The sequence below is a fragment of the Curcuma longa genome, unplaced genomic scaffold (genome assembly GCF_044706935.1).
Source record: "Curcuma longa cultivar G26 ecotype Majalengka, Jawa Barat unplaced genomic scaffold, ITB_CL_G26_1.1 contig_19758, whole genome shotgun sequence".
NCBI classification, from domain to species: domain Eukaryota; kingdom Viridiplantae; phylum Streptophyta; class Magnoliopsida; order Zingiberales; family Zingiberaceae; genus Curcuma; species Curcuma longa.
Genome location: NW_027431180.1, coordinates 1 through 11,566, shown reverse-complemented (window position 1 = coordinate 11,566; position 11,566 = coordinate 1). Strand labels below are relative to the sequence as shown.

Genomic DNA, 11,566 nt, shown 5'->3' with positions numbered 1-11,566 from the left:
CCGATGTTGTCATTGTTGTGGCATGTCATCTGTGCAATTTTGTCCAAATGTGTTCATTGTTAGGTCATGTCATCTGCATACAAAAAATATGTGTTTAGTGCCAAGTCACATCGTTTGTCAAACTTATCCCGATGTTGTCATTGTTGTGGCATGTCATCTGTGCAATTTTGTCCAAATATGTTCATTGTTAGGTCATGTCATCTGCACACAAAAAATATGTGTGTTCAGTGCCAAGTCACATCGCCTGTCAAACTTGTCCCGATATTGTCATTGTTATGTCATGTCATCTGTGCAATTTTGTCCAAATATGTTCATTGTTAGGTCACGCCATATGTGGGAAAAAAAATGAAGATATAACTTACATTATAAATATATATCCCATGAGTAGCATATACCTCATTCATTCCATTATCTCAAAAAATGGATACCACTAATGAAGGTTCATCAAATTTATCATCTTCAAGCTCTGATGATGATAACTATGCGGAAATGTTTGCTACAACGTAGTTTGGCGCAACGCAACAACTGATCTCTCAGGTGATTTCTACCAATAGTCAAATTATCTTGAATTATCTCAACGAAGAAAACAGCCAATGCATGCATCGAGGCTCAATTCCTGGTCACAACGTGATCAATCGTAATCGTGAAGCTGCTGATCATAATATATTCAATGATTATTTTGCCGAAAATGCTTTGTATAATGATGCAATGTTTCGAAGAAGATTCCGAATGGGGAAAAATTTATTTATGCGTATTTATGATGCCAATTAGTAATCATGACAGCTATTTTATACAGAAAAGAGATGGGCTTGGAAGACTTGGTTTATCCGGCTTACAAAAAGTAACAGCTGCATTTCGGATATTGGCGTATGGTCTACCAGCAGATGCTACCGATGAGTACATTAAAATAGGAGAATCGACTGCCATTGAAAGTGTGAAACGATTTTGTCGTGTTGTTGTTGAAGTTTTTGGAGGGCAGTACTTCCAATTGTACAAATGCTCAGGATGTTGCTAGGCTACTCCAGATTGGTGAGCAACGTGGTTTTCCAGGTATGTTAGGTAGCCTAGATTGTATGCATTGGAGGTGGAAAAATTGTCCAACAGCATGGGCAGGACAATATTCTGGTCGTAGTGGAAAACCAACAATTATTCTGGAAGTTGTAGCTGATTATGATCTATGGATCTGGCATACGTATTTTGGATTTAGCTGGATCGAACAATGATATTAATGTGCTTGAGTCTTCTCATCTTTTTGCTAATCTTGCTGAAGGTATTACTATTCCTGCTCATTACGTCATTCAAGGAAAAGAGTATAATATGGGTTATTATTTAGCTGATGATATATATCCCAAATGGTCAACACTGGTTCAAACGATTCATGATCCACGAGGTAGAAAGAATAAATTATTTGCAATGAAGCAAGAAGCATGTAGAAAGGATGTTGAGCGAGCATTTGGCGTGCTCCAATCACGCTTTGCAATTATTGCAGGACCTTCACGTTTTTGGCAGAAAAATATTTTACATGATATAATGACATCATGTATTATTATGCATAATATGATAATTGAAGATGAACGTGATTTAAATGCACCAATCGTGGAACACTTCGAGGTGTCAACTCCAGATGTTGAGGCAGCAGTAGATGATCGTACTCGATTTGAAGATTTTTTAGCTCGATACAGACAAATCAAAGACAAAGAAGCTCATATTGCTCTGTGAAATGCATTAATTGATCATATATGGGAACAGTATAGTAATTCCAAATGTTAAATTCTCATAATATTGTATTTTTAATTAAGTGTCGTTTTATATTAATAATATATTTTATCCTAATTGTGTGTGATTTTGTAATATTTTAAAAATATATTTATATCCGAATAATTATGTAATAAATATTAAAAATAAAAATCATAATAATTATAAATTTTAAAAATTTACTTATTAAATATAAATGAAATATTAATTTTAAATATAATAATTATCATAAATTAATTATTAAATTAATATATATATCGATAATTAATTATGAATAAATGAATAAGAATAAATAAAATATTCTAAAGAATATTCCTTTTTGGTGTAAAATGGTGTGAGTGGGTTGGAGTTGAAATAGTGTTTGGTGTTGAAATTACATCATTTTGGTGTGAAAATGACACCAAATTTGGTGATGTGATTTGGAGATGGTCTAAAAGCTTGCGACCTAAAGAATAGAGAGAGACGTGACGAAAGGATGTTGAGGGCTGCGGGATGGCAAATTCTAAGGTTTGGATTGGGACGACGGGGCTCGGATGGCGGCGGCGATGACAACCTACGATAACATGAGAGGGTGGTGGATAACTTTGAGAATTCTTGGAACGTTGGATCATTCTTTGACAAAAATGATCCTTCGGTTGGGACGGGGCTCGTCGGCACGCCAACATGCAGCGAAGTGATGTCGAGTTGAGCGAGAATACCATGAGAGGGTGGTGGACGACTTCAAGAATTCTTGGAATTTCGGATCATCCTTTGATAAAAATGATTCCTCGGATGGGGCTCATCAACGAAACATGCGGCGGTGAAGTGATGAAGCTCCAGATCAAGGTTGACGATGCCTCAAGGAACACCGTGGACGTCTTCTTCAAGATCTTTGGTTGTCACGATTGATCACTATTACTCTTCAAAAAGGTAGAAATTGAGAAACTGCATTTAACCATGACGGAGGAGGATATTGTCTCGACTACGTCGAGATTCGAACGTTCCCAATTCATCATGGATGGTTAAACGTCGGTTCAGAATTGCTGACGTGCACACTCCTCGAAAAGAATCGCCCGAATAGATGAGGAGACCTGAAAAGCACTAAAGAAGAGGGTTAGAATGGTGCCGGGGTGAGACTTCGGCAAGCCACTCCGACTCTCAAGTTAGAAAAGAGAAAGCAGAAGGAAAGAAATAGCATACGTGTATAAAATGAGAGAGAGAGATAGAGAGAGAAAGAGGAGGAGGACCCCGTTCATCTTCATACCAAAGTCAGAGTTGTACAAGACATGGCTTCTTCCCGAAGTATCAAAGATGTGCGGCGACTGGTGGGACGCATCACAAGCCTCCCCTTCAAGGAAGGACAAAGTTGCCGCCGCTATCGCCTGGCGCTGCCGTCACCGCCGCCAAGCTCTGCCATCTCCTAGCCTTCGCCACCGCCTGGGGCGGAGGGGAGAGGAAATGGAAGTTCGGGAGCAAGCCACTACCGCCCAAGTGGAAGACGGAGGGTGAGCAGAGGATCTTCTCCTCCAAGCTCATCAACGCCCTCCTTTAGGTCCACTGCTCCTACGCCTTCCGCTCTGCCCTCAGACCACATGCGGAGCCACGAAGTCCGAATGGCTGGTCTCGGCGCGCGGAAGGACTCGATGGAGCCGAGCGATCATCTTAGGCAGGACTCTCAGGCGTCGAGTCCGGCAACGAGCCGGCCGCCCGAAGCCTACTAGCTCCGCCTATGTTACCCAGGCGTAGGCCGAGAGGAGAGAGTCCCCGACGGTGGAGGAGAAGACGAGGGACGACTAGTTCCAGGCTGCCGGAAGCTGCCCTTGCTAGCGCTCCTAGAGGGGGCGTCGGACTACATCATGGCGTTGCAAGTGCGCGCCATAAGCGCCATCGACGAGGCCTCTCTACCGTCGGCGACTTCCCCCATGTGCTGTGGATCTTTCAAATGTTGTCGCCAGTAGCTAGATCGAAGCCAAAGCAAGGGGCTCTGCTCTCCTACGATCCTATCCTCAGTCTGCCACTGTGGCTGTCGACAGTAACGAAGCGAATCCTTAGCATCAAGATGATTGAGGTCAAGCTCGAGTTTCTCACCGACAAGATAAGATAAGTCATTTATTTCTCATTATCTAATTTATGTTCTGCAACATCATCCCTCGATAATTGATATATTTGGTAAATGAAATATTTTTCCTGTTTATGTTCAAGTCGGTATAAATATATCTAGCATGATTATCTTTTGACCAAGCTATTGGAAGCATATATCTAGAGAGCGGCATATTAAAATTTTTATTCATCTGCCCCTTGTGATCTTGTTTCTTGGCAAAACTTGTCCTTATACATACATACAATATAGTTAGTTGCTTATCACATTATCTTCCGGCTTGACTCTGACTTCATCGGCAAGTTGGTAGTAGATGTATTAGTCTTTTCATTGAAAACTGACCTTATTATTGATATATTATTAAAAAAGGAGATATTATTATGGTCCCTCATTTATTTACAAAGCACTTATATTCTTGATATCTAAAATGCTGCCATGGTTAGCATCTATCATAAGTTTGATATAAACATACAAACTACGTATATGTTCCTTCAATTTTTACTAATCTTTGAGTGAGGAACCAACCTAGTGTTGGGTCCAAAAGAATGCATGTATCTCCACAATAGCATGATATTGTCCACTTTGGGCCTAAGCCCTCATGGCTTTGCTCTTGGGCTTTCCCCAAAAGGCCTCATACCAATGGAGATACTTTCCATCCTTTTAACCCCATGATCTTTTCCATGTGCTTTAGATGTGGGACTATGTTTGCACCCTTGCAACCCAACAATCCCCCCCTCAAACAAAGGACCACAGGCCCCCCTGAATCCTCGACCCACCAGGACTTTTTCACCTAGCCGCAACTAGGACTTTTTGCCCCTCGGTCCACCCGACCTACTAGGACTTTCACCTAGCCGCAACTAGGACTTTTTGCCCCTCGGTCCACCCGACCTACTAGGACTTTCACCTGGTGTCTGGTCCTCTTGATTCAAACACGGGAGCACTCACTTCCTTTGTTTTTAAGGTTCAAAGTACATGGTTAGATCTGGATCATGGCTCATCCGGCGGTTAGTCCGGTGAAGAGCGGTCTCGCTCTGATACCACTTGTTGGGTCCAAAAGAATGCATGTATCTCCACAATAGCATGATATTGTCCACTTTGGGCCTAAGCCCTCATGGCTTTGCTCTTGGGCTTTCCCCAAAATGCCTCATACCAATGGAGATACTTTCCATCCTTTTAACCCCATGATCTTTTCCATGTGCTTTAGATGTGGGACTATGTTTGCACCCTTGCAACCCAACACCTAGTTTATATTATCAAAGATGTTCATATACACCCGGAGGATGAGCATATCTTTGGTCTTGCTAGTTCCATCAGAATCATTGCTGTCTCTATGGATAATAAAACCCTTGATACTATTCTCAATTGGCAATTTAGTATCAATTTATTATCTTATTGGAATTTTTATGGTCAGTAATTACAAAGAATCCTTTGAAATGTGGTTTTCCACCTCCAATTTGGGAGTCTCGGTCATCTCAGTCAACTTGGTTCTGAGCCTCATCTCGGTCAGGCTGGTCCCGAGTTTCGTCTCGGCCAGCTTGGTCCCGAGTCCCGTCTCGACCACATGTCCCGAGACTCATCTTGGCCAGTTTGGTTCTGAGCCTCGTCTCGACAGCCTCTGTCCCGAGAGTTATTTCGGCCAACTTGGTCCCGAATCCCATCTCGACCACATCTGTCCCGAGACTCATCTCGGCCAGTTTGGTTCTGAGCCTCGTCTTGACAATCTCTGTCCCGAGAGTTATCTCGGCCAACTTGGTCCCGAGTCCCGTCTCTACCACATCTGTCCCAAGACTCATCTCGGCTAGCTTGGTTTCAAGCCTCGTCTCGGCAACCTCTGTCCCGAGACTTATCTCGACTAGCTTGGTCCCGAGCATCGTCTCGACCACCTCTATCCCGATTCTCATCTCGACCACCTCTGTCTCGAGACTGATCTCGGCCAGCTTGGTTCCAAGTCTCGTCTCGGCCAACTCTGTCCCGAGCCTTTGTCTCGATCAGCCTGATCTCGAGTCTTGTCTCGGCCACCTTTGTCCCAAGACTCATCTCGGTCAGCTTGATTCCGAGTCCCCAACGCTTATGTCTTCGTCGTCCGGGATGCTAGATTCGTGGCTGAGGGCTCTCCTTACCTCCAATTGATTTTCCTTCAAAAGGTTAAACGGAGATATTTTTTTATTCTTTCTCAATTGGATTTCAGCCGAGTGTGAGTTTTTCTTGATAGGATAGGTTTTGTACTGCAAATGATCACATTGAAACCTAAACACATTAAGGTGAATGCAAAGCTTCTTTCTTTTAGCATCGTCACTTAGTTACGTCTCTCTAGTGTTTTGGAAAAAGGTGTAGCTGAATAATGCTCTCGAGTAGCGGTACACCAGCCTGTAGGTTTAAGCGTACGCACATAGCAATTCATAGAGATAACTACTATGATTTTCATAGAGCAATTCGTAACCTGAAGCATCCTGATTAAAATATCCAACAATATGCTTTGATCCTAACTAATGGTTATCTTCCATCTCATTTGTTCTTCTATTTCACGTATACCATTTATGCTATCATGCACACCATCACGGTATGATTCTACTTCAATGAAGGATGCTACTTTTAAATCAACTATGACCTTTGATTTAGTCTAGAGGAAAGTTGCACTTGAATTATTAGAGCCATACAATTAAAACACATAGAATGCCCGATGAGAAAACATATTAAAATGGTATAAACATGAAGGCTGATAAATTCTATAAGTAGATAAATCATATGAATAACGAGACCATTTATTCTCTTCCCTAAACCTAAAGCCTGAGCATAGATATATCTATCATGTATTAATTGTTGTATAAAATAGAGAATCAATCCCACTAATAGGTTCAATGAAACATTCCTTAGAAATGGTGTATGATACTAATTTCCTTTAACATATTTGATGAAATGACTATCAACTTTGGTATGTTTAGTGTGTTCTTAAAAAATTTTAGCTGTCTGCATAGTAGCAATTTAATTATCATAGGGCATGACCATCAATGGATGAATTGTATACTTAAGATCGTTGAGAAGAGTCTTGACCCATATCAGCTCACAAGCTTCATGTGCTATATTGGACTTCAACATTAAACCAAGCTACAATATTCTATTCTTGTTCTTTCATATTGCCAACTTGTATCTCATATAACAACTGAACAAGCAAGTATTCTTAACTCTTGCACAATTATGCTTTTGAGATTTTACTATAATGGGATGTCATATTTCTTTGAATTCTTAGTATTCATCTAAACCTGCTGATCTATTGTCAATTCTTTTTAATCTGACATTCAATTACCCAAAGGTCATTAGAATTTTCTTTTACAAATGAAAAAGCACTTGTAGTCCCATGATTAGCATCTTATTTGTGTCAAAACATGCTGAGGAAGGTGGCATCTATTATATGGCACATATTATATGGCACAGGGGGACAGCAATTGTGTCAAACCTTCTCACACAGCTACGTTAAGAAAACATTGCACGTGCTCTAATATTTTGATAGAGATTACTTCTGAGGTTATTCTGGAATCACATTATTGGTCATTCATACAACTGTTTACTCTCTGATTAAAGACTATATAACTATTTTTATGGATTTATTGTCGAGAGGATCAAATTTCTTTTTGCGAATTTTTCATGGATGGTTTACTCTGGTCTTCACTATACTAGGATGCTTTCAAAAATTATCTTCGTCTCCATCAGTAATTATCCTTCTTATAATTGCACTTTAGGAATTACTATTGAATTTAGAAGTCATACAACCCCTCTATTTTATATCTATTGAGTTGTGATTCAGAAATTCTTTTGTTTCAAGTGAAGTTGTCAATACTTCAAGCTATGAATTCATCGACAAGCTGGTAGTCTATGCATTTAGTAAATGGATTATCCCTTCCACTGAAAGTGGACCTTATCTACTGTTGATATATTATTAAAAAATGAGGTATTATTCTAGTCACTCATGTATTTACATAGCATCTATGTGTTGAGATCGTCTCGGTGCAATGCGCATATCTACACGTTTCGTAAACATGCGGAGCGAAAATAACAGATAATTAAACTAATTATTATCACACACACGCATGCATAAACAGGAAATAACATGTACAAGGCATGACAGGAAATTAAAAATTTTTTGAATAACAATTATTCTACTTGCATAAATAAAATTTACAGAATAAAATTATTCTAAACGTGTACCTCGCGATAACGATGTTGAGCCATGTTGACATCAATCGAGCGGTCCTCGTTGAAGTCCCGCCTCTACTGGTTATCCATGCCAAGCTCCCGTCTGGACAGCTTCGGAAGCCACAAGTCGCGTCATCGTCTTTGGTACTAGCCGATGATCGATGATGATCGAATCGAGAGAAGTCTTGTTCCGGAAACCACGCAACAACGTTTGTCACGATCGTTCCGGAACTTTCTTACTATCACCTAGAATCGTATTCCCGGTGTAGTTTTCGATGATCAACATTTGATCAGCGATTTAGGACAAATTGATCGGAACTATTCTGATAATAATGGAACATTGTCCGAAAACTTCATAAGTTCCTAACAACAAATACCCGAATGCAATCTAATAGTATTTTCAACATCGTATCTCGAGAAAACACCAATTTTCTATTGTGTCGCCAAACCCTAACCGCAATCCAGCCGGTTTAGTTTGTTCCTTTCTTCTTGATGTCAAGACAACAACCAAGAAAAACACAACAGAAAGAAATAGATCAATCGGGAAAAATACAACAGCCGATCACAGCTCCTCTGGTTGCTCATCAATCTCTCCCATCAGAAGAGGCAACACAACCGGTGGAAGGAAGAACAGCAACAGCTCCTCTGGTTTTCTTCACCGCGACCGGCCACGCTGCAACCGCTGGAAGCCCCGACTCTGTTTGCTCACCACTGAGAAAGGCAGCGGGCGCACAGTTTTCACCATCCAGAGGAGAAAACCCTAATCGGAAAAACCTCCTTTTGCACTGAATCGGGCGGAGCAGAGGCGGCTAGCGTCCAAGGTTTCGGCTTCTTCCTCCTCTGGCAGACAACTAGGGTAGAGGAGAAGCTCCAGCACCGTGGAGCAGTGGGGAAAGAGGATGAAGAGTTAGGGTTTTGGATCTCCATCCGCCGGTGAAGCGAGCAAGAGCGTCGCCTACCCCTGGGAACTCCTCTTCGCGATCCTCTTCGGTGAGAAGAAAACTGCGAGCAGGGGCGGCTCAAGCTCACGGGGGGCCCTAGGCGAATTTCTTTTAAAATGATTATTATTATTTAAAAAAATTTTCTCTCACCCTTTTTTATTCGGACTTGAGACCGACAATGGTGGGTTTAAAAATTTTTTAAAATAAATTAAAATATTAATTTTAAATAATAATAGAAATTAAAAAATGAATATTTACTCTGATAATGAACGATCTACTGAGAATTAATAATAGAACGGAAGTAATTTACGATCTACTAAGAATTAATAATAGAACGAAAGTAATTTACCTTGATAGTCCGCCTTGTCAGAAACGATCCACTGCCCCCTCGAACGATTCGTCAAAGGACTAATAGAACAATTGGATCAAGGTGCGAGGGAATGGTAACCCAATGACTTCCAGAGTGATTTAAAGAGCAACAGTTTTGGCTGAGAGCTCTCCTTAATCTTTGTCTGGCTCTAGAACCTAAAGAGATAGATAAAAAAAGTAAGATTTCAAAATTTTACAGGAGCAAAACTATCCTTGTTGATGCAATATCCTGACGAATACATCATTAGCAAACAGTTTGGATGTGTTAATCTTTTTGTTTCAAGGAAAAATGACAAGGAAATTTGAGAAGCAGAAATTCAATGAATCGATAGAAAGAATAAAATATGGTGCAATGCCAAACAGATGCAATTAAATACTGAACTTAATGGTGTTCAATAAATCCTTGAAATAAGCAAGGTGTTCTAAACCACAAAACTAATTTTGTTGTTGCGGCGGATGATCCGACGGCTGAAATTAATGGAGCATCGGAGAGTCGACTGAAAGAAGCCTCCAACCTACACAAGCAGGAAGATCCAAAAGCCGTAATTGTGTAAGGAATAGGAAAACTATTGGGAAGCAAGCTGCCGATAACATGGTTCTTGCTTCCTCATGTTGGAAGGCTTTGGAAGACAGGATCCAAAAAGAGAAGACCTTAATGTGATTCCACATTCCACAAGGCACAAGGCACAAGCCATAAGAACAGATCAACTTTACGCTTTTGCATCTAAAGTAACATCCGTAGAATCAAAAAGCACAAACAAAACAAAACAAAACAGAAAAGGATCTTTAACAATTCGATCAACAAAACAGAAAAGCCTCCAACCTACAAAAGCAGGAAGACGGTTTCGCCTGGCGGGCCGGCGGTGGCGCCTGCTTGAGCTCGGCTCGCTGTCGCTGCTCGCGTCGAACGGTCGAAGAAGAACGCGAAGAAGAAGCTCGGCTCGTGTCGAACAGTCGAAGAATAGGGGCGAGGAACGGAGGAAGACGGTTTCGCCTAGCGGGCCGGCGGTGGCGCCTGCTTGAGCTCGGCTCGCTGTCGCTGCTCGCGTCGAACGGTCGAAGAAGAACGCGAAGAAGAAGCTCGGAAAGCCGTAATTGTGTAAGGAATAGGAAAACTATTGGGAAGCAAGCTGCCGATAACATGGTTCTTGCTTCCTCATGTTGGAAGGCTTTGGAAGACAGGATCCAAAAAGAGAAGACCTTAATGCGATTCCACATTCCACAAGGCACAAGGCACAAGCCATAAGAACAGATCAACTTTACGCTTTTGCATCTAAAGTAACATCCGTAGAATCAAAAAGCACAAACAAAACAAAACAAAACAGAAAAGGATCTTTAACAATTCGATCAACAAAACAGAAAAGCCTCCAACCTACAAAAGCAGGAAGACGGTTTCGCCTGGCGGGCCGGCGGTGGCGCCTGCTTGAGCTCGGCTCGCTGTCGCTGCTCGCGTCGAACGGTCGAAGAAGAACGCGAAGAAGAAGCTCGGCTAGTGTCGAACAGTCGAAGAATAGGGGCGAGGAACGGAGGAAGACGGTTTCGCCTAGCGGGCCGGCGGTGGCGCCTGCTTGAGCTCGGCTCGCTGTCGCTGCTCGCATCGAACGGTCGAAGAAGAACGCGAAGAAGAAGCTCAGCTCGTTGTCTCTGCTCGTGTGGATTCGTCGAGCGGTCGAAGAGGGGAGATGAAGAGCCGAAGAGGGGGCGTTTTGAAGAGGCGACATCGGGATGAAGAGGCGACATCGGGATGAAGAGGCGACATCGGGACGCGGCGAGAAAGAATGCGAAGGGACGGCTTTCCGGATCCGGATTTTAATAATCTACCCTCCATTAACCCTAAATACCTTAATTTTTTTGGGCCCCAATCAAAATTGGGCCCTAGGCATAGGCCTTACCCGCCTATGCCTAAAGCCGGCCCTGACTGCGAGCAGGGAGGAGCCTTCACCACCCTTGCCGCCAGCTAGGGTTCCACCGTCTCCCAGGTTCTCCGGCGACCAGCGAGCACTGGTAGAGCGGCGCGGCGGTCGGGAGGTGGAAGAAGAACAAGTGGTCGGCGCGTTGCAAGGTGGAAGAAGAACAGGGCACTGCTCTGTTTTTATCGCGAGAAAAGAGAGCTGTGCGGCACGCGTCGGGCAGGAAAACCAAGGGAAAACCTTGAACCGGTTCAATTAAGGTTTGGTTAACCGGTTTGCATTGCCTGAATCATATCACTTAAAACCCTATCACTGTAGCGAAT

General features: G+C 42.3%; 1 pseudogene; it reads left to right on the top strand.

The window, feature by feature from the left end:
- The first annotated feature begins 507 nt into the window (after positions 1-507).
- LOC141817233 (uncharacterized) lies at positions 508-1,719 on the top strand (annotated as a pseudogene).
- Positions 1,720-11,566: the final 9,847 nt, after the last annotated feature.